Below are 19,896 nucleotides of genomic sequence, written 5' to 3' on the forward strand. Positions count from 1 at the left end.
CCAGGCCGCAGGATCGCCGGACCAGGCCCGGGAGGCCGCAATCGGTCTATTAGCACAGCGGCCCCTCCGACCGACTCCACACCACCACCAAGGGCCGGCCACCGCGCCCCGTCCAGCCCGGGCGCCGCCAAGGAGTGCCAGGCCCGGCCGCTCCGGAGGCCCCGAAGCAGACAGGGGCGTAACTCAGGATCCGCGACACCCAGGAATCACCGGAGCAGACGGTAAGTGCCTGTGAGTTATCGTCGTTCCACTGCACATCGTGGAATACTTCCCGGGGCAGGATAAAGTACAGGATATTTGTTGCAGACAGGAGAGTGATCGGAGCCGAGCTAGAACGCGGCCATCTCAGACGCGAGCTTGGCTCCTCCCCCAATAGGTACCAATCTTAATGTAATTTCAGTCTTTTGGAACACTGAACTTTCCATTTCCCTACCTACTGACTCTTGGAAAGTTATTTGGCTTAATAGCATTTTTGGTTGGTTACCGGTGTCTCTCTATCAGATAAATGCGTATATGTTATTCAATTCTTTATGGACTCCGCTATGTCTGTATCGTGCTAAATTACTTCCATCTGATACTTGTTGGCATTGTAACTTGCACCCTGGGTCTCTACATCACATGCTATTTGATTGCCATTTAATTTCAAAATTTTGGTCTGAAGTTTGGGACATTATATTAAAAATATTACCTATTCAAGATGTTCTTCCATATAAATTGTTAATTTGTAAATCGGTTGTTCTTGTGCATCATCTTAATGATTCAGAAGCAAAATTGTTTAATTTCTTAATTTCGGCTGCTTTAAAATCAATTTAAAATCAATCACTTTTTGTTGGAAAGATGCTTCTTCTCTATCTGTTCATGCTTGGTGGTCCTGGATAATTTTTACAAGAAGAGATGCCCAATCCTTCTGGTCACATATGGACTCATATTTGTTGTTATAATAGTATTTTCCACTATTTATTCTGTTTAGTTTCACATTTTTTGTATCTGCAATATTTATATGTTATTAGTAACTCTACTTTATATATAAGATTATATATAAGATGTCATAATATGTACCCTTCTTCCTCTGCCCCTTTCCCTTCTCTCTATAATATTTTTCTTTTCCCTTTGATTGATTATTATTTTATTGTAATCTAATGACCTATTATACTTTGCTGATAATTTGTCTTTATCAATCGATTAGGTTTTATTGCTATTTACCATGTTTCTGTATTGTCTATTTATGTCACTTTTTTTGAAAATTCAATAAAATTATTCTGAACATAAAAGAATATTCTAACCTGGACAACAAAAAGGGAGGTACACTAGAAGGAAAGGTTTGAAGTGGCAAAGGAATTAGCTGTTCCTTAACTGTGTGTTTCACAAAGACCATGTAAAATCGAGTACAGACTCAGAAAAGTTGTGTGCAGGAAGGAAAACATGGATATGTGATCAGCACAGCTAAGAGCATCTAGGTGTTCTGTGTGGGAGAATTTACCGAATAGGTTTATGTTTACCTGGTGGTCTGCAGGCAGTTTTTCTATAATCTCTATGCTGCTTTAGTAAAAAAAGAAATCATAAAGTTCTTTGTAAAAACAGACCAAAATAAGTATTCCAAGAATTAGGGAAAACTACTACAAAATATTCTCAGAACACTGAATAAAGCGTGAGCTGCGAGGGGAGAAGGAGAATAGTGTGATTTGTATAATATTGGCGTTATACATTGTTCTGAGTTTGTTTATGAGCAGGGTGACTGGAATTACACAATTCTACGTTTGTGATATTTTTGTGTAAATATGGATTTGCCACATTTGTCACATAATCTTTAATTTCCAACGTAATTTGCAGCATTTCAGAAAAATATTTATTTCTGACACAAACGATTTAAAAGTGCATGAAACTTGGAAGTTATCTAGTCATTTTTCGGCTGATGGTTCTTATATTCATGTATTTAAAGAGGGGGCGGCAATTGTGCTCAGATATTGTTAGATGCCCAACTGACTGACTGGGAGAATGAATGTTATCTTCAGAAGTCAACAGAAACTGCAATCATGAAAGATAACACTCAGCCAGATAAACAATTTTTTATTTGCCCTGAAAATGCTTTGTTTCACTATTCATCAAATGTGTGTTTGCATCACATATTGCTCGCCAAACCGCATTTTTCACATATTCTCTATGAAGCATCTACTTTAAAATGGCACCGAATGTTTCAAGGTTTGATTTATTGGATTCTAAAAGGTTTCCTTTTGAGACACATACAAAAGAAACATGAAATTTATAATATGCTTCTAGAGGGCTAGTTTTTAATGGAAAGAGATGTTTCCAGGGACTCTTTAATACAGTTCAGATGTGCAGGGTAAAAAGGGCACACATTTCATTACAAGATATTTGTTACATATAGGCTTGTTTTCTTTCAGTTTTTGAAGTGACAATGTTAACAAAAAATCTCTCCTGTGCTTCCACGCTTAATATAATCATTACTTGTCTGAGAATAACACTCCTGTGTTAGTTTCTGTAAAAATTTAAAAATCAATGTATTTTCTACTGGACTTCGTTTAGTTCTCGGTACAGAAAGCTCTAGACTTGATGTTACAAATAATTTAAATAGTACAAGTAAAAAGTAGTATAGAGAGAGCCGGTAACACCACTTTAGCCACCAGCTGATATGGGGTTGTACATGGTTTGCCATTGCTTGGATGGGCTGTCCATCAAGGGCCATGCAGCTTCATCGCTGGTAACATTCTCTTATTTGTGTACCCATGTACTTTTGGTAATGGGCTTGAGTAGTCCATCCATTAGATTGCAGAAGCAACATGACATGAAACTTGTAATTTCGAATCAGTATCTGTTCTTTCACGTTTTTACTTTACTGTCAGGATGACAGTGTAATTGCTAGTTTATATTCTTTTTGTTTAGGAAGTGACAAACATGTTTGTCTTTATGACAGGGTAGAGCTAGTCACTAATCATTCCTGTAAGTTTATCTGTTTTGTTTTGCTCTGATGATAGTATGTTGTTGAATCTACTGTTTTTTTTTGTTAACCAATACTAAAGTGCACTCACACTGGCTTTCTTACTGATGCACCTAACATTCTGGCCCATCATCAAAAGTATCCGCTTTGCAGAATAATAACATATTTTGGGCTGAACTCCTTTGTAGCTCTAAGAAATCCAATTCAAAACAGTTTTGGGCAATCATAAATAAACTGCACGGACAAGTGAACGTATTATCGTCAAACGTACAAGAATCCGAGTGGGTGAAATTCTTAACCATGAGGTTCATAGAAACATCGACTCAAGAAACACCTGTAGGAAACCCCATTGCTCCAGCTGAGGGAGAAGACAAGTCCAAAGGGGTCACTGAAACCACCAGTCAAGAAGTCACCAAAGCTCCTCACACGAAAGAGCAATCTGGCAGAAATCCAACGGAGGATAATGCTTCTCCGATATCCGCGACAAGTTATTCATTCCTTTAAAATGAAGAAGTCAGACGCATAATCAAGAAAGGCAGAAATGACGGTGCACCCGGACCCAACAGAATCCCTCAAGCAATTTTTAAACAGGACACATCGTTTTGGGGAAATCACCTCTTTAATCTATACCAGGAAATAGAGCGCTAAATATTATACCAGTAAATTGGCAAGGTTCAATCCTGACCCCCATATTTAAGGGAGGAGAAAGATCAAACCCAGCACACTACAGGTTGATAGCCCTGCTGGATGTAGAGGCCAAATACTTTGTGACTCTGGCACTAGAAGAGCTAAAGGAATGGTCTGATAATTTCAATCTTATCCCGCCAAACCAGACAGGCTTCAGGAAAGGGCTAGGGACTATAACGAACATCTTAGCTCTAGCACTAATTGCAAGCAAGTGTAAGCAGAGGAAACAACATCTTTACCTCTGTTTTATAGACCTAAAAGCAGCATTTGATAGTGTCGACCGTCACCTCCTGTGGAAAAAGCTGCGTGCATGGGATATTCCTGAAAGGCTATTAAAAGGCATATTGCTATTTTACTCAAACATGTGATTAAGAATTAAGATAGGTGATGGCTCCAGACTCTCAAGGAAACTGACAACCTCCAGAGGCCTCAAACAAGGGTGTGTTCTGGCCCCTCACCTTTTTAATTTGTTCTTGTCTGACCTCTCTCAAAGGCTGGACTGTACTAACTCCCATCCACCGAAACTTGGCAAATTAAGTCTTTCTCATCTCTGATACGCCGATGATGTGGTGTTACTGAGCCAAACAAAGATCGGCCTCCAAAGAAGCTTGAACGAATTGTCAGCTTACATTTCTGAAAACAATCTTGAAATAAACATATCTAAGACCAAAACAATGGTGATTGGGAGACAAAAGAGAACCAAACTGACTATCTGGCTCAATGGCAACCTACTAGAGGAGGTAAAAAAATAAAAGTACCTAGGACTCTACATTGACAATTCAAGAAACCTCACGGAGCAAAAAAGGTATATGACTCAGAGAACAAGTGCCCTCACATTTGCCTTCAGCTTATTGGCCAAAAAGTAGCAGGGCCCTTCATATAAACCCCTGCTCGCTGTAATGAAGGCTAAAATTCTGCCAACTTTAACATATGCCAGCGCTGCCTTCCATGGTGAAGACGGGGAGGCCCTAAATCAATTAATGGTTTCCATCTACAAAAAAGTTTTCCAGGCACAAAGGTCGGCCTCCCCAGCCCAGGTTCGCCTGGAATTCGGCCTAATAAATGAAGACATTGGCAGAATGTACGCGACAGTGAAAACTTGGTATCGCTTGAAACTAAATGTAGCCACATCAGCAATCAACGAAGCACTTTGGTCCGAAGTAAGCGAGGACAAATACTCTCTTTTTAATAAATACCTATGTAAATCACTTTCAACTACATGTACAACAGAATTATGGAATAAAAACCTGCCATACCAATCTTTTAAACAAGCTATAAATAAAGTTTCAAAAATTCATTCATCTCAATTGGATAAAAATATCTTTAGAGCAAGGTCTCATGCGTGGATGGTGATAAACAACTATAAGTCTCTTGCACCGGCGTCATATTTGAGCGAAACATTCTCAATTAATGTAAAAAAGCAGCTTATGGCTCTACGCTTCGGGTCACTACCATCCTTTGCGGACCAGCATGCTTGGGTGCACAGAGGCCCTAAATCATGTCGGCTGTGCAATTTTCACAAAGAAGACTTTATCCATGTAATTTGCACATGCAAGAACCTGTACAACGAACATGCTACCCTCCTAAAACAAAGCTTTAATGAAAGAAGAATCAGGTCCTGTAGAGCGGCGATAATTGCGTGCCTAAACCCCTCAGACCCATGGTTGAACGGTAGACTGATAAAATTCCTCAAAGCATTCACTCAGTCATGCAATTTGGGTCGGATCCTCAGCAACTGAGGAAAATGGAAAATTCAACTGTTTAATTCTTCTTTTAACTAGTCTTTATAACATTGGTCCTTTCCTTTTTGCTACTCTCTTGTCTTAAATCGTTATGGTTTTAATTGACTAAACAATAAACATTTACTTACTTACTTACTTACTTACGTATCCGCTTTGCAATATTGTGCTATTAATGGTCCTTAAATTCACATCAAACAACTCAACGCTCATCCTCTTTTTATAATACTTATTTTTTTATAATACACCTTTTTTTATAACACTCCTTTCATATTATTGAAGCCCAGGTGCTTGTTTCATTGTAGTTTTTTTTTCTAGGACAGCTCGAAGAAATACACACACAGTCACTCAATTATTAACAAAAATTCACATAACAAAAAACCAGACCTCCTGGTTTTGCCATTGAATGTCTATTAAAGTGTGTTAAAAAGTGAAAATCAATAGATTCTAATGCCACAAAAAGTCCTTGATAATTTGCTGTTAATCCTATAATGAATGCCACCTGATTTGCCCTCCTTGCTGTATCATTGTCCTTTTCTTTCATGCATATATAGTCAGGCCTGTGCCCTAACATGGTCTTTCAGTGATGCATAGTTGAGGTGGTCCTGGGGAGCCAAATGCAGTGACAGTTTTTCCTCCAGCCTCTGGAGCAGGCACGCCTCAGATTACTACTTTTAGGCCAATGCTTGAGGCCTCTGCAGGAATTTGTCCAGAGAGGCAACAGCTGTTTGCTGACTTGGCAAAGGTTTCAGGATGCTTAACCTCCTCCCAGTGACATCAGTACTCCTACATGCCATGGCAAGTGAAGAGACATCACCCATCCCTTGATCCCCTCCTGTGACATCATAGTACATGACGTCACTACATTTCACCCATGACATAATAGGAAGTGATGTCATATGCCCCTTGATCCAGATGTCATCAAATTAAATGAATCACCTTTCAGCCTTCCATTGAATGCATGGAGTGTTGGCATTGAGTGTCAGGAAGCTGTCTGCTGATACATGCAGTGAAGTCATTTCTTTGTCCAAATGAGTGGACAGAAGCTATAAATGTCCTATCTTTTGAAAGCATTTAATTTTTCCTCCTTGCAGCACCGTTAGCTCGTATATCTCCTTTCACGCATCAGTGCTTGAAAGTGCACTGGCCGGAAAACAAATCTGATGTAAATATCGCCCCTGTTCACGCAACACTTTGCGTGTTAGGGGTGGGACATGGGTGTTGCTGTGGGTGTTCCCACGCAACACCCGTGTCCACTGATGCATTTCCAGATTTATGAGAAATCGTAAACCTGGAAATGCGTCAGTTTGTTGAGCCACCATAGGGGTGGGGTAGCCAAGCGAAACGAGGAGAAATGTTTTCATTTCTCCTTGTTTTTTCCTCTTTCAATGCATGCTGCATTCCACAGCATGCATTGAAAGAGGAAAATTCCTGCGGTGATTGCTTTTGTGCAGGAAGGGGCCCCTTCCTTCACAAAAGCAATCTCCCCATGGCGCAGGCATCCTTGCACCATGGTGCAAGGGTGCCTGCGCCGGCGCATGGCAGCTGTTTCTGCGTCAGAGCTGGGGAGAGCACAGGAATTGTAGATATGGCGCATTTCTGTGGTCTGAAAGTGCCGCAGTGTGGAGCAGCCAAAGGGCTTGCGGTGCCGCGCTGCGGCACTTTCTTGTAGATCTGTCCCTTGATTTCCAGTGTATTGTACATTTTAAAGTGCTATTTGTAACACCTTCGGTTGTTTTGTGCCTGCCACTGTGATGTATTTCACTAAGCAGAGCTTGGTGCATTCACAGTTCCATAGATTAATGCAGTTTGCACTTGGCTTGGTTGTTACCTTCATAGGGTGTTTCTTGTTCACGACATTGAATTAATACCCACGTACGCTCTTTGCATTTTGCTGTTCATTGTTACCATTCTCAGCGAGTCAGTGGGCCGCTAGCACAATCACACCAAAGGCTGCAAGTGAATATATGGCCCAAAGCTTCCAGCCCCTGAGCTGGCCTGCTGCTGTCCTTGCTGGACAGGGGATACAATGGTGGCCTAGCTTTAAACAGACTGCTAGCCTCACTCTAGTATCCATCAGAACTAAATATTTTAGCAAACCATGATGTTTCTTTCTACGGTTTTACATCTACAGGTTGTGCTATCTTAGAAAGACTCCTTTATATTTCTAAAACACTGCAAGAAAAATTGACCTTGATTTAAAACACCTGATTGTTGTATCCAATTTTCTTTTGAATGGCCCTCTCCTTACTGTCCATCCTCTGCATGTCTCCTCTCTCTGAACACAGCCAACTCCTAGCAAGTAACATGCATGTTTACTTTAATCTCTATTGTTGTATTTCTGCAAATTGGCCACATCTCAGTCCAAAAGTCACAACCTGTCCTTCTTTGAAACTCATACCCTGCAACCTAATACTTTATCTCCTCTAGCTTATCTGTTAATTCCACCAACCATTTGCATAAACTCATGTACTCTCACTAATGATCATGTTTATTAATTAATCTACCCAAGAGAGTAGCCAGAAAAATTAAATACCCCCCACTTTGAACCACGTCCCAAATAATTCTGAGAGAAGGGGCGAGTCAAGCAAATCCAACAGATATTCGGAAGATTGTGTATGCTCAGGGAATCCTGAAATTCTTATGTTACCTTCCTTCTCTCCATCGTTTTGTCAATCTTTTGTACTTTCTTTTCTCAATCCATCTTTCTGTCTCTTCTCACCTCCATTCCCTTCCTTTCTTCCATCTTCTCTGTACCTTTTTCAATCCATTCTTCAAAATACTCATCATCCATCTATCTATACACCCATATTTCTGTTATTTCATCCACCCACCCATCTTTCCTTTCTCAATTGTTCTTTTTCTTTATCCATTCTTCCTCTTTCAACCTTTATTTGTCTTTTCCTTCCTTCCTACCTTTTTCATCCATTATTCTTTCTTCCTTCTTTCTATCCATCTACCCATCCACCCATCCATTCATCCATCCAGCCATCTATCCATCTTATCTTCCTTTTTTCTTTTCTTTCCCTTCATTCATCCTACTCTCATCCATCCATCATCCATTCTTCCCTCCATCGATCCCGCCATCCTTCTCTTCATCTATCCATCCGTCCATTCCTCTAACCTGTTTACATCCTTCTCTTCACCTCTCTTCTTCTTTCCTCCACTACGTCCCTTTCTTTGACTGTAAGAAATTGTTCTTGTGAGCTTCTTCCTGACCAGAATCTCCTTTAAAGTTAAAGAAGCCCGTATTTGAATCCTGAGGCCGATCTCATACTTCCACGACAACTTCTCACACTCCTCCCTACCGTTTTCCCTCGTGATCCTCAGGATGTACAGACGGTATATACCACTTGCTGGGCTTGGAGCAGACTACGCCGTCTATTAGGACTTGACTCCCTATATTCCCCTGCTTTGCCATTGCCCAATTCCTCTCTGCTCCCGATCCCCGGGGAATCACTGGTCAGGCACACCCTGGAAAAATTTCATATGCACACACTCGGAGACCTGTTCCCAGACGGACATGCATTTTCATTGACAGAAGATGCTCGCTTCAGGGAGCGTTCCTTTATGGATGCCTTCATTCTGACCGGAATGCGCTCGGCTTTGATACCTGGGTTCGGGTCCTTCCCGGTGGCCCCTATTGAGGCCCCTCCCCTCACCCTATTGATTCAGACTCCGGACGGCGCCCATCTCATGTCCAAGCTCTCCAAGATGTATGGGACACTTACACCCTTAGACGACTCTAGGATCCGGGCAGCTTTGGAGGCGGACTTGGGAGCTCCGATCCTGGACGACAATTGGGAGCACTGCTGCAGGGCTACAAGAGACATTTCCCTGAACAGTCAACACATATTAATCCACTTTAAATTCCTTCGTCAGATGTATTTCACCCCAGCTCATGCTCATAGAATTGACGACTCTAGGCCCCACCATTGTCAGAAATGTTTAGCCCCCAATGCTGACTTTGCACATCTCACGTGGACATGCCCTAGGATCCACCAGTGTTGGTTGAACATTCATACCACTTTGGGGGACATACTATCCATGCAACTCCTACCACTACCTGAGATCGCTCTTCTGGGATATGTGGCGAATTTCCCCAAAAAGGTCCGTAGGCTAGCTGCGCTGGGGTTTCTCTTCGACAAGCGAGAGATTGCGCTATTGTTTGGCACTAGACGTACCCCCACGCTACACGCTTGGTTGAACAGCCTTGCCTTCTGCAATGTGAACTGTGAGGAGTTTAGTACCCTGCTTCCCCGCTCCTCCAGACCGGTGGATATTTGGGGCCCATACCGGGACTACATCTCCAGGCGACAGGAGGGGCATGACATAACATTGATTACCTGCCACTAGACTACTTGCTTGAGTGCAGTATATATCGTATGGTTATCATTATTTCCGGAAAGGTATTTTGTTTTTTGGTCATGGCATTTGATTCTTTGTTGTCAATATTGGTTCCCATGTCCATGCTTTATGTATGTCTTCTCATTCCTTCGCTGACTGTGCCACGTCTGACTGCATTGTATCTTTATTGTCATGCCTTCATTGCAAAACTGGAAAATAAAGTTTATTTTTTTTCTTTAAAAAAAAAAAAAAGTTAAAGAAGCCAAAAATAACAACTTAAATGTTTCATGTAAGACAGAATTGCCCAGTGACACCCTCCACACCCACTGAAGATCCTAAATTGGAGGAAGAGGGTGGTGGGGGCGGGTGGCGAACAATGCCCCTTAATTTACCACAATAAAACTGGAGTACGAATATGGAATGGTTTCCTTGTGAGCACAAGACTAATCCCAATAACTAACAATAACCAATAACTATAGATGAACAACTAACATTGGGTTACGGAGCAGAGCTTCTGCCTCGCATAAAGCACTTTAATGCCTCGTCAGGAGTAGCAAGTAAGCACTATATGAATGTAATTACAAAACAGTACAATGGGGTCCCTGCCCATTCCTTGCCATAGGGATGTATTTACTCTGTGCTGTAGGGATGTATTTACTTGAGTTTCAAGGCACCTGTATTCATTGACACCCTGAGAATGATGGCGTAGGGCACTATAGCCCATTGATGGAGTTGCCTAGAATATTCATCATAGAAAGAGAGGATGGACAAGGGTCCGCCTGGATGTACAAAGGGCAGAGCCGTACCAGACTTGGCTGAAGTAAAATGGAGTGACAGGCAAATGGCAGGAGTGATTATATACAAAACCACACACTATTAGTTAATTGTGCTAAATACTTTTTTCTCTCTTAATAATACACTTGTGTTGCACCAAGCTTGAAAGATGCTGTACTAACTAGCCATCTTTCAACAACTGGACTCTGATCAGCAGACCACGAGCCACTAAGAACTACAGGTAGTAAAAGCCACAAACTTTATAAGCAAACCTGAGCCAAGACAAGCCAGGGGTACACATTGCTTCAACAGTCAAGTTGCAAGCCGACCCTTTGAAAGAATCACAATATGAATTGTTTCAACATATTGCACGTAAAAATGTAAAACGTTTAAAATAAAGTAAATTGACATTTGTGAGTTTTTCATTGATTGACACTGCACTACAGATGAATACCAGTAGCCTCTCACAAAAGAAGAAAATCAGCAACTCCTCTTGAGGAAGTGCAGAGGGCAAATGGTGCAAACTGCCTTACTTGAATGGCCTAGGCCAGACCACCTCCGGGCCTTCCCCTTCGGCCCCTATACCTCCAACTCCATTGTTGTCCCCTCACCGAAAGTCACAAACTCCCAGGAGGGGTGAGGGGGGTAGAAATGCAAACAACCCAAAGACCCCCTAAGGCCAGAGGCTCTCCTGACACAGTTCTATTTATTGCTTCAAATAGGCAGACAATGAAGGTGATGCTGCCTAGAAAGCACCAAGGGAGCCTCCCACACTGGTTTGGTGTCCATCTCTGAGGTGCATTCCACCTGTGAGGGTATCACTGTGATCCTCAGAGTGAGGACCACACATTGGTTGACCTCTTCCTGGGTGTGGGAAATCACTGATCAGTGAACACGTTGTCTTGTCCAGCAGTCTGCTTTAGAAAGAGTCAAATAGATATTTGACTTGCCACACCTTCAGCTTTCAGGTCCTGTCTTTGTGCTTTCTATCAAACATATGGACAAAACACTACTAATGCCCTGCTGCAGATACTCCTATCCCTTAGTTGAAGACCTGCATGAAACGTGAGCATAGCTGAGGGTGAAATGATGGAGTGTGTGGGTGTGTGTGGGTGTGTTTCGCCTGCTCTGTATGAACCCTGTGGATGCCCAACCTATTTATCCACCTCTCCGGTTTGTTCTCTTCCCAGGTATGTTCTGTGTGCAGTTTCAAAGGATCTGGCAAGAGGGGCAGGTCACATGGAATGAGAGACTTAGGTGCAGATTTACTATTTTTCATGTAACCCACTGCAACAGCCGCAAATGCTGCGCTGTGCTACGTGAAAGGGAGAGAGGAGGAGAGCGCCAGGGTGTCTCTGTGAGCCTAGCATAGGTTTTCTTCTGGAAAGAACCCTTATAGTACAAAATACTATGCACAGACTCACTTTAACCATTTTTTCCACTTTGTATTTGTGCTGCAAAGTGCAACACACATGAAAAGTCGGAGAAGGAAGGAGAAATTAAAGCATTTCTCCTTACTTATGCCTATTTGAAAAGGGTGCAGTTATCTCACACTAAACCTAATCTACTTTATTTATTAAATTGGCTTTAGTGTGAGACACTTTCGGTGGTTGCATGGGAACGCCCATGCACCAACCTTAGTACACCCCCATGGTGCAAAGTAATGCCCATGCACCACCCTTCGTACGCCCTCATTGCGCAAAGTAATGCAAAGCTGCTTATCATTACTTTTCCATTATTTCCAGGGCTAAACAAGTTTAGCTCTGGAAAAGAAATTGCGAAAAAAAGATTTTGCGACAATTTGGGTCACTTTTGTGACACAAGTACCGCACAAAATCTTAGTAAATCTCCCCCTTTGCCTGATGCAGCCACTGTAAGACTAGTTAGAGGGCATTATCCAAAGGTAGCAGTGAGAGACACAATATTAGTCCACTGCCCCTGCAGTGGCATTGTAGCCCACTATGTAGTTGGTGCTGCAGCAGCCAGCACTGTATCTCTGCTGACCCGCACATAATCACCATTGGCTGCTTTTAATCCAAGTATTCCATCCATCAGTCTTTTGTTATTTTCAGTTAAGACACGAAGGCCCTCATTACAAGCAGCCCAGTTAATTGCTTTCTGTGTGCAACTGCTGTTAACACATATATTGTAATTATGAGTTTATCATAAATAATGGCAGGTCAAAGCAGAAAATGCAGATTTTGATGTTGTAAGCTCCAAAATGTGCATGTTATTGCCAAAAAAACTCATAATTCAGTTGTATTTTTAGCACTTACATTGGCAGCTGCAGCATGCAACAGTTGACCCTCCTAAAGGTGAAACTGGCTGCGGATTTATTGTTGGAAAAACGACCACGAGGCAGGAGATGCAAGAGTGGGCGGTAGGCGGGCGGGTGGCACAGCTGTCAGTGTTTACATGATGTCTCTTTACAAGCCACTTGTAAATCATGCCTCTTTACTTCTCCCCCCCTGTCCGTTTATCGTCCAGACGCTTCTGTCTCTTCTCTTCTCACTCTGTGCATCTGTTCATCACAGACTCATAGGGTCATTTAGACCCCGGTGGCTGGCCACCAGCAGCCATATCCAGAGTTCTCCACCTGCCTGGCTTTAAGTGCTTCCACAGGTTCATTGAATGCATTTAGGCAGAGCTGAATGCCAAGCAGTGGCGTAACGAAACTTGAGGGGGCCCCCCTGCAAACTACATGGACGGGGCCCCCCTCCCATCCTCCGTGCCAGTCTAGAGCTCTCAGGCCAGCGACCCGCCATACTGCAGGGGGTGCGGGGCGATTGTTACGCCACTGTCACCAATGCAGCCGTTATAAGTAACACTGGATGGTGGAGTCAAAGGTTGGGCTTAGTCTGCCAGCAGGCTTTCATAGGTGGTGGTCCATCTATTACAGGGTCCCTGCCATCGGTAGACCGGGGAAGTTTGCCCAATGTTAGGTGGGTTTCCTGATGCAGACTCCAGTCAGGATATACAACATCGGGCCCACTCATTGTTCAGTTTTGACAAAAGTGCATCGACTGCTCCTTATCGTTTCTGTTTTAAAACATTAGACAATGCGACAATGCCGTATTTCAAAAGCAGATGTAACTACAAAGAGCACATTTTCATAATACATTTTTATTAGTAGACAATAGCAATCTTAAGAGGCATTGCATAGCTTCATACACACTTTGACCCCAATTCCATCACAGTCTCTCTCTCTCTCTCTCTCTCTCTCTCTTTCTCTCAGTGAGTCAGTCTCTCTCTCTCTCTCTCTCTCTCTCTCTCTCTCTCTCTCTCTCTCTCTCTCTCTCTGTCATTCAGTCTCTCTGTCAGTCAGTCTGTCAGTCAGTCAGTCAGTCTGTCAGTCTCTCTCAGTCTCTCTCTTAGTCAGTCAGTCTATCTCTCTGTCATTCAGTCTCTCTGTCAGTCAGTCTGTCAGTCAGTCTCTCTCTCTCTGTCAGTCTGTCAGTCAGTCTCTCTCTCAGTCAGTCGGTCTATCTCTCTCTGTCATTCAGTCTCTCTCAGTCAGTCAGTCTCTCTCAGTCAGTCAGTCTCTCTCTCTCTCTCTCTCTCTCTGTCAGTCAGTCGGTCTCTCTCGCTCTATCAGTCTCTATCAGTCAGTCCCTCTCTTTGTCAGTCTCTCTCTCAGCCAGTCTCTCTCCCTGTCAGTCCCTCTGTCTGTCAGTCCCTCTGTATGTCAGTCCCTCTGTCTGTCAGTCTCTCTATCAGTCCCTCTCTCTATCAGTCTCTCTATCTCTCTTTTTCTGTCAGTCTCTCTCAGTTAGTCAGTCTCTCTCAGTTAGGCAGTCTCTCTCTCAGTCAGTCTCTCCCTTTCTGTCAGCAAGTCTCTCACAGTCTCTCTCTGTCAGTTTCTCCCAGTCAGTCAGTCTCTCTCTTTCAGTCAGTCAGTATCTCTCTTTCAGTCAGCCAGTCTCTCTCTATCAGTCAGTCTCTCTCTCTGTCAGCCTGTCTCTCTCTCTGTCAGTCAGTCTCTCTCTCTGTCAGAGTCTCAGTCTCTCTCTGCCAGAGTCTCAGTCTCTCTCTGCCAGTCTCTCTCTGTCAGTCAGTCTCTCTCTCAGTCTGTCTGTCTCTCTCAGTCAGTCTCTCTCTCTCTCAATCAGTCTCTCTCAGTCTCTCTCTCAGTCAGTCCCTCTCCCTGTCAGTCCCTCTCTCTTTCAGTCTCTCTGTCAGGCTCTCGCTCTCAGCCACTCTCTCTCAGTCTCTCTCTCTCTGTCAGTCAGTCTTCCAGACAGTCTCTCTCTCCCTCTGTCAGTCTCTCTCAGTCAGTCATTCTCTCTCTCTCGCAGTGAGCCAGTCTCTCTCAGTCAGTCTCTCTCTCTGTCAGTCAGTGACTCTCTCTGTCAGTCAGTCTCTCTCTCTGTCAGTCAGTCTCTCTCTCTGTCAGTCAGTCTCTCTCTCTCTGTTAGTCAGTCTCTCTCTGTGAGTCTCTCTCTCAGTCAGTTTCTCTCTGTCAGTCAGTCTCTCTCTCTGTTGATCAGTCTCTCTTTTTCTGTCAGTCTCTCTTTCTCTGTCAGTCTCTCTCTCTCAGTCAGTCTCTCTCTCTTAGTCTCTCTCTCTGTCAGTCAGTCTCTCTCTCTCCCAGTCAGTCTCTCTCTCTCCCAGTCAGTCAGCCTCTCTCAGTCAGTCAGTCTCTCTCTCTCTCTCTGTCAGTCTCTCTGTCAGTCAATCTCTCTCTCTGTCAGTCAGTATCTCTCTACGTTAGTCAGTCAGTCTCTGTCAGTCAGTCAATCTCTCTCTATCTCTGTCAGTCAGTCTCACTCTCAATCAGTCTCTCTCTCTGTCAGTCAGTCACTCTCTCTGTCAGCCAGTCTCTCTCTCTCGGTCAGTTTTTCAGTCAGTCAGTCTCTCGGTCAGTCAGTATTCAGTCTCTGAGTCAGTCAGTCAGTCTCTACTTTTTCTCTACTCTCTCCATTCTCTCTCTCAACTCTGTCCACTCTATCTCTACTGTCTCCCTCTCCACTCTCTCTCCACTGTCTCTCTCTCCACTTCCTCTCACTCTACTCTCTATCTCTCTCACCACTCTCTCCACTCTCTCCCTCCACTGTCTCCCCCTCTTTCTCCACTCTCTCTCCACCCTCTCTCCCTTCTCTCTCTCTCTCTCTCTCTCTCCACTCTCTCTCTCCACTTTCTCTCTCTCCACTCCTCTCTCCACTCTCTCTCTCCACCCTCTCTCCACTCTCTCTCTCCCTCTCTCTCTCTCTCCACTCTCTCTCTCCACTTTCTCTCTCTCCACTCTCTCCCTCCACTCTCTCTCCACTTTCTTTCCACTCTCTCTCTCCACCCTCTCTCCCTTCTCTCTCTACTCTCTCTCCACTGTCTCTCTCCACTGTCTCTCCCCACTCTGTCTCTCTCCACTCTGTCTCTCTCCACTCTGTCTCTACTCTCTCCACTGTCTCTCCACTGTCTCTCTCTCCACTTTCTCTCTCTACTCTCTCTCCACTCTCTCACTATCTCTCTCTACCTCCACTGTCTCCCTCCACTGTCTCCCTCCACTCTCTCTCCACTCTCTTTCCACTCTCTCTCTCCACTCTCTCTCTACTCTCTCTCCACTCTGTCTCTCTCCACTGTCTCTCTCCACTCTCTCCCTCCACTCTCTCCCTCCACTCTCTCCCTCCACTCTCTCCCTCCACTCTCTCCCTCCACTCTCTCTCTCTCTCTCCACTCTCTCTCTCTCCACTCTCTCTCTCTACTCTCTCCACTCTCTCTCCAATCTCTCCACTCTCTCTCTCCAATCTCTCTCCACTCTCTCTCCACTGTCTCTCTCTCCACTCTCTCTCTCTCTCGCTAACTCTCTCCACTGTCTCTCCACGCTCTCTCCACTCTCTCTCTCCACTGTCTATCTCCACTCTCTCTCCATTGTCTCTCTCCACTCTCTCACTCTCTCTCTCTCCCACTCTCTCTCTCTCCACTCTCTCTCAACTGTCTCTCTCCACTCTCTCTCCACTGTCTCTCTCCGCTCTCTCTCCACTCTCTCTCTCTCTCCACTCTCTCTCTACTCTCTCTCTCTTCACTCTCTCTCTCCACTCTCTCTCTCTCCTCTCTCTCTCTCTCTCTCCATTCTCTCTCTCCACTCTCCCTCTCTCCACTCTCCCTCTCTCCACTCTCTCCCACTCTCTCTCCACTCTCTCCCACTCTCTCTCCACTCTCCCTCTCTCCACTCTCCACTCTCTCCCCCTCCCTACTCCACCATCGCCTTGCATCCTTTTCTACCTTGCACCATTCTCCCCTCTGCCTTGCAACATTCTCGCCTCTGCCTTGCACCCTTCACCCCTTTGCCTTGCACCCTTCTCCCCTCTGCCTTGCACCCTTCTCCCCTCTGCCTTGCACCCTTCTCCTCTCTGCCTTGCACCCTACTCCACCTCTGCCTTGCACCCTTTTCTACCTTACACCAGTCTCCCCTCTGCCATGCACCATTCTCCCTTCCCCCTTGCACCCTTCTCCTCTCCCCCTTGAACCCTACTCCACCTCCGCCTTGCCCCTTTTCTACCTTGCACCATTCTCCCCTCTGCCTTGCACCATTCTCCCCTCTGCCTTGTACCCTTCTCCCCTCTGCCTTGCACCCTTCTCCTCTCTGCCTTTCACCCTTCTCCCCTCTGCCTTGCACCCTTCTCCTCTCTGCCTTGCACCCTACTCCACCTCCGCCTTGCGCCCTTTTCTACCTTGCACCATTCTCCCCTCTGCCTTACACCCTTCTCCTCTCTGCCTTGCACCCTACTCCACCTCCGCCTTGCACCCTTTTCTACCTTGCACCATTCTCCCCTCTGCCTTTGACCCTTCTCCCCTCTGCCTTGTACCTTTCTCCCCTCCGCCTTGCATCCTTCCCTACCTTGCACCTTTCTCCCCTCCGCCTTGCACCCTTCTCCTCTTTGCCTTGCACCCTTCTCCTCTCTGCCTTGCACCCTTTTCCCCTCTGCCTTGCACCCTTCTCCCCTCCGCCTTGCACCCTTCTCTACCTTGCACCCTTCTCCTCTCTGCCTTGTGCCCTTCTCCTCTCTGCCTTGCACCCTTCGCCCCTCTGCCTTGCACCCTTCTCCCCTCTGCCTTGCACCCTTCTCCCCTCTGCCTTGCACCCTTCTCCCCCTCCGCCTTGCACCCTTCTCCCCCTTGCACCCTTCTCCCCTATGCCTTTGCACCCTTCTCCCCTATGCCTTGCACCCTTCTCCTCTCTGCCTTGCACCCTTCTCTTCTCTGCCTTGCACCCTTCTCCTCTCTGCCTTGCACCCTTTTCCTCTCCGCCTTGAACCCTTCTCCTCTCTGCCTTGCACCCTTCTCCTCTCTACCTTGCACCCTTCTCCCCTCTGACTTGCCCCCCCCCTCCCCGCGGATGCCCATGGTGCTTCTAACAAGAGTGCTTACCTGTGGGCCCCATTTTGCTGCCTCATCCCTTCTCATATGAGCTTTGCCCTTGAGAATGCTCACTCTGGGGGCCCCCACCCCCACCCTTATCAGGGTCCTGACTCTGAGCAGTGCTCTGTGCTGCATTCTACTATCTGGGGTCCCCACCCCATGCTTGTCCCCATTTCTTCTCTTCTCTTGTGGGGTGGGCTTTGCTTATGGGGAGGAGAGAGAGGCGGCGGGCTCTGAGCTGCCTCAGAGGAGCAGTGGAGACTGCTGTCTCTGGGGCGCCCACCCCATCCTTGTCCCTGTCTCTTGTCTTGGGGGGTGGGGCCCCCACCCCCATCCTTGTCCCTGTCTCTTCTCTTCTCTTGTGGGGCCCCCACCCCATCCTTGTCCCTGTCTCTTCTCTTTTCTTATGGGGTAGGTCCCCCACCCCACCTTTGCCCCTGTCTTCTCTTGTGGGGTGGGGCCCCCACCCCACCCACCCCACCTTTGTCCCTGCCTTCTCTTGTGGGGTGGGGGCCCCACCCCACCTTTGTCCCTGTCTTCTCTTGTGGGCTGGGGCCCCCACCCCACCTTTGTCCCGGTCTTCTCTTGTGGGGTGGGGCCGCCCCCACCCCACCTTTGTCCCTGTCTTCTGGGTGGGGCCCTCACCCCACCTTTGTCCCTGTCTTCTCTTGTGGGGCTGGGGGCGGGGTGGGGGCGGGGTGGGGCCACCACCACCCCACCCCACCTTTGTCACTCTCTTCTCTTGTGGGGTGGGCTTTGGTTTTGGAGAGGAGAGAGTGGGGGCCGGGCTCTGTGCTTCCTCAGAGGAGCAGTGGAGACTACTGTCTCTGGGCCCCCACCCCCCTTGTCCTGGGCATGCCTCCGGCTCTGACTGAAGAAAAACAATGTTGATACTTTGTTTCTCTTTAGTCAGAGGGAGGGGGCGAGGGGCTCGGAGCAGGCAGCAGGCTGCATCTGCTTCAAACACAGAGGGAGAGAGGCTTTGCGTTGGCGCAAGCCTCTCTCACAGCTTTCAGAAGAGCTGAGGGGGCGGGGCCCCCTTAATTAACTGAACAGAGTTGGGCCTCCCCGCACCGCGGGGGCTGCGGGGGCGTTTGTTACGCCCTTGATGCCAAGTGGGTATTATATATTTTTCACGGTTCACTAACACAACATCGATGTAAAAAATATCGATGTTAAAAATATTGAGTAAAAAAGATGGACAACAAAAATATTGACTCCTATACTTAAACAGGTAAGTACAAAAATATCGACTAAAAAATATCAATGTAAAAAATATAGATGTATAAAATATTGACTATTATATAAATATAAAATGAAATAAAATATAATAGCAAATTAAAATACATTGAATATACATTTTAATAAAATATAACAAATAAAGTTTAAAAAAATAAACACAAACATAATAATTTATACTTATATATTTACTATAAAACAACTAATAAACTATTATTTTTAATGTTTGTTATAAGTTTAAAATACTATACAAATATATAAGAATGATTTAAAATGTAAAAAAACTAAAATCTATAATAAATTAAAACATTAGACTATTAAAATATATTTAAACTAAAATTTCACAATACAATCAGTGCAACAGTAGGGAAAGTGTTGAATAACAAAGGGGTAAAATAAAAACATTCCCACTCTAGTGACTGCAACAATAGGGTAAGTGTTCGATAGGGGAGAAATAAAATTTACTATTTCAGCTCCAGTGAGTGCAACAGTAGGGACAGTGATAGATAGCGAAGGGGCAAACATGACTATTACCACTCCAAAGACTGCAACTGTAGGGATAGTGTTTGATTGAGGAGGGATACAAATTACTATTCCCACTCCAAAAAGTGCAACAGTAGGGAAAGTGTTGGATATCGGTAGGGTAAAAATTACTATTCCCACTCCACTGAGTGCAACAGTAGGATAAGTGTTCGATAGCGAAGGGGTACAATTTACTATTCCCACTCTCCTGAGTGCAACAGTATGGAAAATGTTGGATAGTGGAGGGGTAAAAATTACTATTCCAACTCCAGTGAG

Source organism: Lissotriton helveticus, chromosome 3_1, assembly GCF_964261635.1.
Source record: "Lissotriton helveticus chromosome 3_1, aLisHel1.1, whole genome shotgun sequence".
Lineage (NCBI taxonomy): Eukaryota > Metazoa > Chordata > Amphibia > Caudata > Salamandridae > Lissotriton > Lissotriton helveticus.